We start from the raw sequence: 12,504 nt of genomic DNA, 5'->3' as shown, positions 1-12,504 counted from the left end.
GGAGGCTACCTAGGGTGCAAGACGTGGGGACCCACCCCCCGGCCAGGGTTACTTGAGGAGAGGGAGAGGGAGCTATGAGTGAGTGGGGCGTGCAGGTGATTTAGAGGATCTGGGACCCTCTACTGGAGGTGGGGTTTGGGGCGAGGATGAGGAAGTTCTGGAAAACTGAGGGCTGGTGGCAAAGAATCTGTGGAGAGGCCCTGAGGGGACCTGGTAAAGCGCAGAGAGGTGGGGAGATGAGACTGGGGGAGTTAGGGTTTGTCTGGGAATGGTGTGAGGATGAAGAGGAGCCGGGAAGCTGTGAGGGTGCTAGGTTCATCAGGAGGGTGAGAATGAGCCGGAGCTTGGGCTAAGGGCTTCCATCTATTTGGCCCTTTGGCGGGGGGTGGGGATGGGGGCTGGTCTAGAGAGAAGAGGCAGAGAAGCGAGGGGATCCGGTTAGCGTCTGAGTCTGATTTTAGAGGCACAGAGACGGATTCGGTACTGAAAACCAGCTGCAGGAGAATGGCAGTGGCTGCCACTGCCTTCTGTGGACCAAGCTGAGAGCAGCCCAGAGGACTGTCTTGGTGGGGGCAGAGCAGGGAGCGGGCTGGGAGGGGTAAAGGGGGGGCCAGAGTGGTCCTGGCTGGGGAGCGCCTTCTGGGCGCTCTCCGCAAGAGCAGTGGATGACAGAATAGGGGAGTGTGTGTGAGCGCGCATATGCACACACCCCTGCCTCGCCTCCCACACTCATAGTGTTTGGTACCAGGCCGGATTATGGTAAGATGAGTAGTGTAAGGCCTTTGGGGTTTGTATTATATTTACCTTCTTGGTGTATAGTAAGCTCTCTCCCCCCTCCCTCTGTTCCCCAGGTACCATATGACTAACTCCCAATTTAAGAGAGCTAGGGACAGACAGAGCAGCCCTAGAAGTCTCTTGTGATTTCTCAGCTTAAATATCTGTTTCTTTTCTCCCATGCTTTGTAATTGGGAAGAGGGAGGAAAGAAAAGTCTACTTATGTGCTCTTCTTTTTTTTAACTCACTTGCTTCAAACCAAGCTAGCATACTCCAGATAATTCCATTTTCATCTTTTTAGAGCTGAGCAAACTAGAAGAGATCATATGCCTCCCAATTTATTTAATTTTGTTTTAGTTTAGAGTTAGAGGATTTTTATAAATCTCTAAGCTAACCTCATCATCCTATGGTAAAATGAGGACTTAAAAATCAGCCAGCTAGTAAACGCCAGCACTACAACTAGAACCTAGATATTTGTACTCCAATTTGAAATCATGGTGGTTTTCAACCCTGGCTGCACAGTAAAAGTATCTGGGTCACTTTTTAAAAATACCACCTGGGTTCAACCCTAGATCAAATGAATCAATCTGTGGGGTTAGAACCCTGGACACGGGTATATTTTGAAAACTCCCTCAACAAAGGTTGAGAATTACACCATGAGCATTGCAAAATAGAAAATGGGAGAAACTGGGAAGTGAAAAGTGAGAACATTTAATTTTAGTTATTTTGAGTACATAAAAGTGGTTGTCCAAGTTAGACAATTTTGGTGTTTCCTTTACACCAAAGCCACACTGTGGGCCCCACACTGTTTTCTACCAGTAAACATAGCATGCTGGGTGCCTGTGACTGTGTTTCCCTGGCACTCCCACGGCCTCACCTGCCTAGAGGTAGTGCCTGCATATGAAATACAATGCACATGAGCTGGTATCATTGGGACAGCTGACATGTTACAGAATTGAAGCAGAAGTAAGTTATCTTACTGTGTTTCATTTTTCATTCCTTTACTAAAACTACACCTGTTTTTCCTATTAAAAGGAATCCTCAGGAAGTATCTTAAAATCATTTTCTACCTTGATTCATATATCTTTTCAGAATAAAAATGTGTCAGACTGTATATCATATAGATAAAATATATATAGAATTTTAAATGGGCTAGTTTTCAAAGTAATAGGTTCAATTTAATGTAAGATTGCTCTACTCAGAACTATAGAAAGTAAAACACCTTCAAAAGATCTCTATCTTTTGATCTTACTACAGTCTGAATCTTAGAAGTGTTTTGTTTGCTCTGGTTTAGTATTTTACTTAAAATATTTATCATAGGGGCACCTGGGTGGCTCAGTTGGTTAAGCTTCTGACCTTAGTTCAGGTCATGATCTCTTGGCCTGTGAGGCTCAGGTCATGATCTCAAGGCTCCTCAGGTTAATAGCTCAAGGCTCATGAGTTAAGCCTCACCACAGGCTCTGTGCTGACAGCTAGGATCCTGGAGCCTGGTTTGGATTCTATGTCTTCCTCTCTCTATGCCCTCCCTCAATCACTCTCTGTCTCTCTCTCAAAAATAAATAGTAAATATTTTTTAAATGCAGGGGCGGGGGTTCCTGGATGGCTCAGTTGGTTAAGTTGGTCCCACTCTTGATTTCAGCTCAGGTCATGATCTCATGGTCCATGAGTTTGAGGCCCACTTCAGGCTCTGCCTAGCAGTGCGGAGCCTGCTTGGGATTCATTCATTCTCTCTCTCTCTCTCTCTCTCTCTCTCTCTCACTCTCGCTCTCTCTCGATTTCTCTCTCTGCCCCTTCCCTGCGCTCTCTCTTTCTCAAAATAAATGTACTTTTAAACAAAAAATTTTTTAAGTTTATCACATCTCACTGTGTCCAATCTGGCATAGGTTTTACTTGGACATGTCCCTCAAATATATGAATTTGAGTTAGGTTGAAACTGCATTGTTCTTAACTTTAGAAGTAGCTGGGCATCTTCATCATTGAATTCTCAAGGTCCCATTGATAGGCTAACACACTAATTCCAAAATGCAAGTCCTTTCTTCAATTCCTATAGGGACATGAGTTTGTAAAGCCTGTAAGTCTGTGGACTTTCATTTGTACATGTTAAGTAAAAAGCTGCTTGTAATCTACTAAATAAGTCATAGAGGCATATCTAAACTAAAATCAAACTAATTACACTATCAGAATTAACTGAGTTCTCAGCACTCCGTTAAGATGTCTGGTTGCCTCAAATGTTGGGAGCCATTGCTGCTTTCCTTCTGCACAGGAATATACTTAGATGGTTGGCATTTCTATAGTTTCTCCTGGTTGCATCTTTGTGGCTTTAGAATCTTTTCCCAGCACAGCACGAAGAGCAAGTCTCCTAAAACAATCAGATCGTATCACTCTACTGGTCAAAACTTTGTGGTGGCTCCCCATTTTCATTAAGTCAAAGTTAATGTCTTTAATTGGCCTCACAAATCCCACATGATCTGTCTGACCTCATCCATTACTTTCTTTCAGGCTTTCCTCTAGCTGTTCCCTCTGCCTAGAACACTCTTCACCAAGATAGTCACTTGCTGACTCCCCCTGTTCCTTCAAATTTTTGCTCCATTATCCATCCTATTTAATACTCCAGACTGCCCCACCCATTCCCTGGTGACTCCAGTCTTCTTTACCGTACCCTATTTTTTCCTTTTTCCATAGCACTGTCAGCTCTCTGACAACTTTACTTTTACTCCGTGTTCACCAATATCCCAACTTCGTATGTATATCATTAATCATCAACTTCTATCTACTAAACAAAGGTACATGCACAGATCAGGATTTTTACTAATGTAGCCCAAACACCTAGAGCAGTGCATAGCACATAGTAGGTGTTCCAACAAACACTTGTTGAGAATTTCTGGGTAGAGAATCTGTCTTCATTATTGGTTTAAGTTGGGCAGGAGAAACGGAAAATGCATTCTCGAAATAAGGGAACATGGATGCAGAGAAGTAAGATCTAAACTTTGTCAAGATATATAGGTTCCTTTGGGGTTCAATCCCTGCCTTTTCTCCAGTCCAATCTACCAACACGTTCCCCTCTTCAGCCATGACAACCTTCTTACACTTCACTGAATGGGTAGTTTCTCATTTCTGTGACTTTCTACTCCCTCTCCCATGACCTTCCTCTCAGTCAGTTTCTTCTTGTCTTCACCATATGCTCATCCCTCCCTTCCTCCTCTTTCCAACTTTTTACCCCAGGCTCTCTTAGCGCCATACAGACCTTGTCACAGTTAGCACTCATCACAGGGCATAGTAGGCATTTATTTCCTTGTCTGTAGCCTCAACTAGACCATGAATTCTTTAAGAGAAAGGACTATGCCTCTCACTCCAATTTCTCCACAGCCTACTAGACTGTCTTATATATCGTAGGGGCTCAATAAATATAGGCTTCACAATTAATGAGTGGTCACAAAGTAATGAGAAAAGTCACCGTTATTGGAGTATGAAGGGAGAGAGGCAGGGAAGGTAGAGAGACAGGGAATTAGAGCAAGAGATAAAGCCAGAGAAACAAGTTGTGGGAAGATTATGCTACAACCTTATATGCTATGAAGAATTTGAACTCATTCTGTAGTCATTAGAAAGGCAGTGGAGGTTTTTTTAGGCACAGAACTGACATGATCAGCTTTAATTTTCAGTAGAATATCCTGTCTCCAGTTCCTCATCCATATCCAGAACAGCTGCTAATAGAATTACAGAAAGGACACAGATGTGCAGTAGGCTCGGAGACACAATAGCAGAATTTTTACTTCCTGTCTTCAGAATTCATTTTTCTAGCTATTTTGCTCAGTAGATTATAACATCATGATAATGAGGCCAAGGTCATGGTTTAAATCCCTGGGTGAGTCAGTCAGTGCAGTGGCCACAGCTGACTGTTAATCTTGCCAGTTGTCAAGTGACAACATGTTATTTCTTGACCAGGAACTGTGTGGAAGAATATGACTGGTTCACCAAAAGTTAATCGGCATTGTTGGAAAAGCAACACGAAGTGATTAGCTATGGTTATGGGGCCACACTGTCATTTCAAATTAAAATAACAGTATTATATTAGTGATAACAAAAGAGCACAGCATCAGAGAAAGAATACATTGTTTGTTCCTAGAAAAGAAGCTAGAGATTAGTACAGTTTAATTATTGGGATTTGAGGCCAAGAAGTAATGAAAAATTTAGTGGATGTTAGTGTAGATAAGCTTTATTAATTACTTTTTGTGTATTTAGCCATGTAGGAGGTTATTTCTTAATTATTATGTCATAAAACCCGTAGAGCCATTTATATTAAAAGGATCTGGGAAAATCATATTCTAATCATCTTTCATTTATAGTTTTATAAAGTCATTTCTATTTTTGTTCCCTGCTAACGTCAATGAGCACATCTGTAACATGAAATAGGGCAATATTAGAGGTTAGGACATAGAAACACTACTGATGTTACTATTTTCTTAAATCATATCTTTGTCTTAGTTACAACTCTGACCACTTATGGAAGTAAACCGACAGTAAATTTTATGAGATCAGAAATAAATTAAAAACTCCTAATGAACAAATGGATCTAGGCATTAAATAGCAATTAAATAGCAACAGCTGCTAGCATCATAAAAGATAATCAGCCAGACATTATGTGCTTCCTGATGGAAGAACACAAAGCAACCTGTGAAGTTGTCTTGGGTGGGGAAAAAAAAGCCTGAATTTGAACATCTTCTAGGTCCACCTATCAATTTACAGGAAGCACTAAAATCAAAGAAACATTTTTTTTTTTTATTTCTAGGAGAGAGAGAGAGACAGACAGAGTGAGCAGGGGAGTGTCAGAGAGAGAGGGAGACACAGACTCTGAAATAGGCTCCAGGCTCTGAGCTGGCAGTCAGCACAGAGCCCGACGCAGGGCTCGAACCCACGCATCGCAAGATCACAACCTAAGCGAAAGTCGGACACTCAACCGACTAAGCCACCCAGGCGCCCTATAAAGAAACATATTAAACTACACCAGGGGATTGCAGTATATGGAATGAAAATTCAGTTTTTTCAGCAAATATATTACAAGGGAAAAATAAAGAGCTGTAGGGAAGATCTATACTTTAATTGAAATCTAAAAAATATATCCAAGTACAGGGATTCATGGACCTCATTTCAATCTTGATTTTTTAAAAAGACTGGAAAAAACCTTTAGGAAAACTGGAAATTTGGACAGTAACAAAGTATTTCATAATAAGAGGTAATTATTGTTGGGTTTTGTTTTTTTTTTAGTTAACAGTATTGTGATGATGTTAAAAAATTAAGAATCCTTAGTGATATAGACTAAAATACCGATGGGTGAAATTACTGTATGTGCTGAGATTTGCCTCAAAATAATATGGAGAGGGTATGAACAGAGCAAAATTGGCCATGAATGACAGTGAAAAGCTCTTCATAATAAAAGTTTTTAGGAAGAGAATAAGAGTCTCTAACTCCCAGTCTGACTATCTCACATTAAACTACAAAATCAACAAACTCAGATGACCTTTTATCAAGCATTTATTGATACATACCATGTTAGCTGCTTTCACATTTTTTACCACCTTCTCATACTATCCTTTGAAGAAGTGCATCATTCCATTTTACAGGTTAGAAAACAACCTGAGAGATTAAGTGATTTGACCAAAGAAAGAGATTGAACTTCAATGCAAATTTTCAAATTTGCTCCCTGTCCAGGATTCACAGCACTATACACAACTGCTTAGTATGGCTATATGCATATTTTCTGTTTCCCTAACCAAAATATGAGCATACTTTTACCACAATGTTTGACACATAATAAGCGTCATAAAATAGTTATATATAACCCAAACTGATCCTAAACTGTCATACTTAAAAGGCAAAAAACAATTCCAACAAAAACTAATGTTTAGTTAAGGTGACCATATGTTCCAGTTTCCCTGACACTAACCCAGCTTGCCCAGGGTGGGGCCTGGGTGGCTCAGTCAGTTGAGCATCTGACTTTGAGTCAGGTCATGATCTCATGGTTTGTGGGTTCCAGCCCTGCATTGGCCTCTCTGTGCTGACGTCTCAGAGCCTGGAGCCTGCATCACATTCTGAGTCTCCCTCTCTCTCTCTCTCTACCCCTCTCTACTCATGCTCTGTCTCTGTCAAGAATGAATCAATGTTAAAAAAATTTTTTTTAAGTTTGCTGATCAGGTGTAATTATTAATTGCAACTCCTTTCACTCTCAAAAGTATCCCAGTTTGCACATCAGATTTTATGGTCGTGCTATATTTGGTGCAATATGAATTGCTCAGATGGACAATATGAAATCAGTATAGAAAATCTATAAAATTCAAACAGTGTGTTCCAAGAATAAAGATTTATGTCTTAACCATCCTCTAGTTACCATACTACATGCTAGACATTTAATAAATCTGATTGAAATAGAGTTAATGAATTCTCCATTAGAAAAGAGTAAATCCCTCTGATTAGATTATATTCTCCCCTAGTACAAGACTGTGGCCCCATCTGGAATCCAGAAATAACTAACAGGAATACCAAGAAAACTGAGCCCATCTTCTAATGAAGATTCATGGCAAAAATAGGTCTAATGGCCTAGGATTTGTAAGACAAGCATAATAATGGATATAGAAGACATCAACATAGGCTAAAATACAGTGCAAGATGATAAAACCATAACAATCTTCCCAACTGGAAGAAAAGATAATAGTTGTTTATTTGAAAACATGTAGAAAGTGATTGCAGAAGTCTTGGCCAAAATCTAATCACTTAGGAATAGCCTGCAATCTAAGATATCCAACAAAATTGTAGCTTTCAGAGACAAAGGGTGGGTTTATCTTCGGCAACATGAATTGGCTGCTATATACTTCAAATGTCTCCCTCTGCCTATGAGGATTGCTTTAGCCTTATCTAGATGGTGTCTGATCCAAATGCTTTCGTCCATGTCCTTTACTCTGCCAGACACTGTGAAATTCAAGAAACTGTATCCTAGATCTGATGAAAGGAGAGGCAAAGCTTACTATCAGCTGTGTACTGATGGTACCGCATCCCTAATTGCTTCACTATCTTTCTGATTAGCGTCATATAACACTAAACTAAAAGGGAGATAGAACAAAGCCCTGTCATTTCCCACAAGGGAAAGGTGAAGAAAAGATTAGCAGAAGAGATCAAGAATAATCCAAGTTTATTAGAGTCTTTACCTTAGTCAATGATAAGTTAGTTCACCCAAATACCAGAGAGAGAAAAATAAATTTATCGTATTTATTGGCTAGATATTTTTGGGGGTGCCTCATATACACAGAGATGCCAATAATTTTGAAGAAGTTATGGTTATGACATAAATCTTTATTCTTGGAACACACTGTTTGAATTTTATAGATATATAGATATGGTGAGACTACTGGATTCTTGTGTGGACTTCTCTCTTTCCCTCACCTGTCAGACAAGTCTCACTCAATTTGATTTAAATGTATAATATCTCATTAAATCAGTGTTGAACTGCCTCCCAAAAATAAGAAATGACCATAAAAGCACACTTGTTTGGTTACAGCCATCTTTTGCCATTGTTCTATTTAACCGTGTAATAGTCTAGGTTTATCTAGAGCTGTGTTGTCCAACATGGTAGCCACTAGCTATAGCCACGTATGGCTATTTAAATTTATCTTTATATCAATTTATTATTATATTAAAATTAAATAACATTAGAATAACATTAGAAATTCAGTTTTTCAGTTATAGTAGTCACACATTAAGTGCTCAATAGCTATATGTGACTCGTGGCTACATTTTGCATAGTACCAATATAGAACATTTCCACCTTTGAAGAACTTTCTATTGCACAGCATGATAAAGGATCAGTTAGGTATCTGTATCGTAGGGAACCAACATAAGAAGCATCCCATTGTCTTTATTTTTTATTTTTTTAAATATACATGTTGTAAGATATTTTAATATTTTTCTTTACCCAACAGTCAAGGAATTAAGAAATGGGAACGTTTGAAAACCACACTGAAGGTGAGGAAATCTTGGCAGGCTCAACAACATCATTTTCCTTTGAGAAACAACACCAGGGACTGGAAATCCCAGAAGACATCTCAAGATCATAACACCCATGAGAAAATGAGCTCATTTGTAAGTAAGTCTGTGAGAATGGTAACAGACACATTCCCCATATGTAAGCAATGGATAAATAGGGTTCCATTTTAACACCTTGTACAACTGTCATGAGTAGTTTAGTCAAGAAGAAAAAACTGGGGGTGCCTGGGTGGCTCAGTCAGTTAAGGGGCCAACTTCGGCTCGGGTCATGATCTCACGGTTCGTGGCTTTGAGACCCGCATGGGGCTATGTGCTGACAGCTAGCTCAGAGCCTGGAGCCTTTTTCAGATTCTGTGTCTCCCTCTCTCTCTGACCCTCCCCTGCTCATGCTGTCTCTCTCTATCTCAGAAATAAATTTAAAAATATTAAAATAAAAAAAAGAAGAAAAAACTGAGTACAAAACTTTAAAGATAGAGTCTATTTCAGGACTTTCCGCCATAACAAACAGACAGCTTACCAAGAGATAAAGAATGCTTTACCTCTTAGAATGCTTTTTTATGTATAAAGGAAAATTCAACACAAACTGACAAACAATAAGGACATTTTTTGGCTCATTTAACTAGAAAATTCAGAAGTAGATAAGGTTTCAGAATTGGGCAAACCAGCAATCTAGTTATGTTTTATCAGGGACTCCATTTCATTCTGAATATGTACTCTACTCTCCACAGTGTTGACTTCACAAAGATTCCTTTCACTGACATATTATGGCTGATAAAAACAGAGCCTTCCCATATCTGAGCTAGTCTGCTCCCACAGCCATTCAACGTTAAGTTCTAAACTGTGCACTGATTCATTCATTCCCTGTGGCCAGGGCAGGCCATGCTCTGATAACTTAGCTCTGACTACCTGAACCCATCACTGCAGCAAGAGAATTGAATTACCTGATAGACTTGGCCCACCCAAACCACATGGTTAATACATAATGGGGGAAGAGGGAAATAGGTATTAGAGAAATAATTTACTGTGTGAGCCGAAAAAGAATGTTGACTGTTCTTTAGTTTTCGTTCTATCAACTTAGTTTTTAGGTCTTTACATTTCAAGTGATTTTTTTATATAAGAAAATACACTGAAATATGAAAGTGAGCAAATGATGTTATTTCAGATTCAAAGAAGAAAATCACCCTCAGAGAGAACATAGGAAGAAAATGATGCCATGAAGGTGGTGAATTTAACTTTCGTAGTGCAGCCACGAAAAGTAGGGGAAGTAGACTCAGAAAGAATTGATGTATAAGGTTGATTGGAATATATCCAGATTTTACCCTAAAACTTCAGATGAGAACCTTTGATGAAATGGAAACAGTACCAAAAGTGAAAAGGAAGGACTTCAGCCACCTCACTGTTAAATTATATACACACAGGAATTAATTACCTTATAAATGGGGTTTCTAATATACAGAGGTATAATGAGTTGATGACCATGAAAAAGTACAGCCTTAATAAGCATGTTATTGCTTATCCTCTCTACACCACTGATTGTAGGATTTTTATCCAAATCCAGAAGAAGCATTACAAAAGGTTTTTTCAAAGTAGCTGAAAGTTTATTCCCCTAAAGTTTTTTCAAATAACTGAAATGAGGGGCACCTGGGTGACTAGTCAATTGAGCATCTGACTTCGGTTCAGATCATGATCTCACAGTGTGTGGGTTCAAACCCCATGTCGGGTTCTGTGCTGACAGTGTGGAGCCTGAAGCCTCCCTCTCTCTCTGCCCCTCCCCCACTCAAACTCTGTCTTTCTCTCTTTCAAAAATAAATAAGCATTAACAAATAAGTAAATTAATAACTGAAATGATCCCAGCTGAATGCAGGAGATTTAAAAAATAATAATAATGCCCTCACTTTGCTTTACTCTGACTTTATGTTTAATGAGAAAATTATGGTTTTAACTACTACCTCAATGAAACTAATAACTAAAATTGTATCTCCAGGGGTGCCTGGCTGGCTCAATTGGTAGAGCATATGACTCTTGATCTCTATGTGGTGAGTTCAAGCACCACGTTGGGTGTAGAGACTACTTTTAAAAAAAAATAAGCAGGGGCGCCAGGGTGGCTTAGTCGGTTGAGCGTCCGACTTTCGCTTAGGTCATGATCTCGCGGTTTGTGGGTTTGAGCCCCGAGTCGGGCTCTGTGCTGACTGCCAGCTCAGAGCCTGGAGCCTATTTCAGAGTCTGTATCTCCCTCTCTCTCTGACCCTCCCCTGCTCACTCTGTCTCTCTCTCTCTCTCTCTCCTAGAAATAAATAAAAATATTTTAAAAAATAAAATAAAATAAGCAAATAAAATTGTGTCTCCAGTTTCAGTCCTTCACACTCAGCCGTCTGTATAGCGTTTAAACTTGAGGAATCCACTACCACCTCAAACTTAATATGTCTAAAAACAAAATTTATCCACCACCTCCTTCGTCAACAAAAAAATAAAGTATCTTTTCTGATTTCCGTTTCTGTCACTGGAATCATTTCCCCCAAATCTTCTGGAGCAGAAAGTCAAAAATATCTGTGACTCTTCCTTATGTTTTTCCTACATCTAATCAGACCCTCCATACTATCAATTATTTCTTTATAATATCTCTGAGATATCTCTTAAATTCTTCTCACTACCACCACTCTGACTTAGGTTATCATCACATCCCACTCAAACAATTGCAGCATCCGAGGCATGTTGTAGAAGAAAACTCCTGGGCTTGGACTCCATATACTACTAATTAGTTGTGTCATTGTAAGTGTCACAATCTTTGAGCCCTAAATTCCTCTATAAAATGAGTAGAACTGAACGATAATCACTGTGTTCTCTTCAGTTCTAAAACTTTGTGCCAGAACTATTTTTCCTAGCTTCAGTCCATTCTACTCTTTGCTCCAAATCATTCTGCACACTGCTACCAGATTAACCTTTTATTTTACTTTATCTTACTTTTATTTTTTAAGTAGGCTTCATGCCCAGTGCAAAATGGAACCCAAGGTGAGGCTTAAACTCATGCCCCTGAGATCAAGACCCTGAGATTAAGGCCTGAGCTGAAATCAAGAGTCAGACACTTAACCAACTGAGCCATCCAGCTGTCCCCAGATTAATCTTTTAAAAACATCACTTGTATTATGATGTCTAGGAGGCACACTAAAGCAATAGTTTAGAGTAGCAGCACTAAGATCAGAATGCAAGTATTCTAATCTTAGCTCTCCCAATTACCGTGTTACTAAGCATTTTCCTCAACTGTCAAACAAGAAAAAGAGATAGCACCTCATTAAAGATTTCAATAATTAAGTAAGGTAATACATGTATAATGCCTGGCACATTGTAAGTGTTCAATGTTTGTTATTCTGACATTTCCCAATCAAAACTCATTCATTGACCCTACCTAAAAAACAAGTCCAAAATCTGTAGACTGAGTTTTAAATTTTTCTATCTGCCTCCAAACCACTTTTTTTTTTTAACATTTGCCCTTATTATAACATTCTGTAGACCCTCCACCCCGAACACATTCGTCTGTTCTCTGTCTTCAAGGGGTTCCTGACTTATTTGCATCTCTTCAATATAAGTTAGGCCCAGAACACTTGAACCTCTTTACTTACCTGCAGTGTAGCCGTCTAAATTAGAAGACTTGCAGCTACATGAAACAAAAGACCAACTTAAACTAGGCTAAAGAATAAGGAA

The 12,504-nt window shown here is 39.3% G+C and overlaps 1 long non-coding RNA gene across 1 annotated transcript; it reads left to right on the top strand.

The window, feature by feature from the left end:
- The first annotated feature begins 718 nt into the window (after positions 1–718).
- LOC120232846 lies at positions 719–8,905 on the top strand. Its single transcript, XR_005528661.1, has 2 exons — positions 719–759; positions 8,742–8,905. It is a non-coding gene; the product is annotated as an uncharacterized LOC120232846 (long non-coding RNA).
- Positions 8,906–12,504: the final 3,599 nt, after the last annotated feature.

This window comes from Hyaena hyaena, unplaced genomic scaffold, assembly GCF_003009895.1.
Source record: "Hyaena hyaena isolate Hyena2069 unplaced genomic scaffold, ASM300989v1 scaffold_79, whole genome shotgun sequence".
In the NCBI taxonomy this organism is placed as follows: Eukaryota; Metazoa; Chordata; class Mammalia; order Carnivora; family Hyaenidae; genus Hyaena; species Hyaena hyaena.
The sequence above is the reverse complement of the archived record's forward strand: the minus strand, read 5'-3'. Positions and strand labels throughout refer to the sequence as shown.